We start from the raw sequence: 1,449 nt of genomic DNA, 5'->3' as shown, positions 1-1,449 counted from the left end.
AAAGAAAAGAAGAAAAGGCTGAAAATCTTGATTCATGCAATATTGAACATAAACATTTAAACAGCATAATTTTAAAAATCAGATTACTTTTATAAAGCTCAGTGCTTTATCATTATTTTCTGTGAAGTCAATTAAAATAAAAATAATCTGTACTATAATTCTGTCATATCTACGATGCTGTTGGAAATTTATCGTAATTGAAAAAATATGATGTGAAAATTTAAATTTAAAAAAAAATCCTTGAACAGGCCTTAACTTTTTGTTGCATACAAACAATATATATATATAGTTTGTCCCCCTCCCCCCCGAAAAAAAAAACATCACAACTACATTTGAGAGAACTTTTACAGGTTTAAATAGGGCTGTCATCATTATATCTTTACTAATTTTCACTTTCTATTCATGAATTTTTTTTTTTTTTTTCTGTGAACAGTCAGTTTTATTTAAGCCATGTATTTGTTAAAACAAAAGCATGTATTTTTAATTTGTAGTTTTTGTTTTATTTACACTGCTTTATTTATTCATTTTTTAAAGTAAATATCACGTTCTTTATATATCTATAAAGATTTCCATGGTTTTGCAAGCTAATTTTTTTAAATTTATACCATCTAAAAAATAAGTATTTGATAAGTCAAGTTTCCAATATAAGAATCATATATAGGGTTATTGTATTTCATAAAGTTATTCATGTAGTGTATAATACCTAGTTTTTATATTTCGGCCAGCTTGTGTGTTTTTGTTTTAAAAACTCATTACTTATTCACAAATTGAAAATGGGAAAATTGAAATATACTTGACTACTATTTTGAGTAAGTGATTTTTGGTACTTGTGTAGAGACATTAGGTATTTTTTTGGAAGCAGGCAAGATGAAAAATGAGCAGTCGCCTTCGCCGAGAATCGAACCACGGACTTCTGGAATACCGGCCCAAAGTGCAGAACCACTACACCACGAAAGCACGTTAGGAAGGCGGGAGAAATACCTTATATACTCCCCCTTTTAAAGGGCGACTGGGGATTTTAGGGGACCCAATCGCCAAATCCTGGATGCGGAGAATCGTCATTTAACATCCTTTTAGTTCGGGCGTCACTGTAGATACATTAGATATTTTTTTGGAAGCAGGTAAGATGAAAAATGAGCAATCGCCTTCGCTGGAAATCGAACCACGGACCTCTAGAATACCGGCTCAGCGTGCAGAACCCAGCTGATCTGCAAAATATGAAATCTTCGTAAAGCATGTATAGCAGCATACAGTTACGGCAGTAGCTTCAAAGTTTGCATGAAATTCTTTTCTGGACATTGCTAAGTTTTTATGATAATTATTTAATCTTTGATGATGTGGGAATAAAGGCATTAAGCCTCTGAGCCTTCCTTGATCCAAAGAATCTCTAAGGAGAGGTTCATTGCGATCAGTTGATCAACGACTTGATGATCAGTTTTTTTTACTTGC

The sequence above is a fragment of the Stegodyphus dumicola genome, chromosome 2, assembly GCF_044657685.1.
Source record: "Stegodyphus dumicola isolate Sdum_Otavi_A_Nest chromosome 2, ASM4465768v1".
Lineage (NCBI taxonomy): Eukaryota > Metazoa > Arthropoda > Arachnida > Araneae > Eresidae > Stegodyphus > Stegodyphus dumicola.
This window is presented reverse-complemented; position numbering follows the sequence as displayed.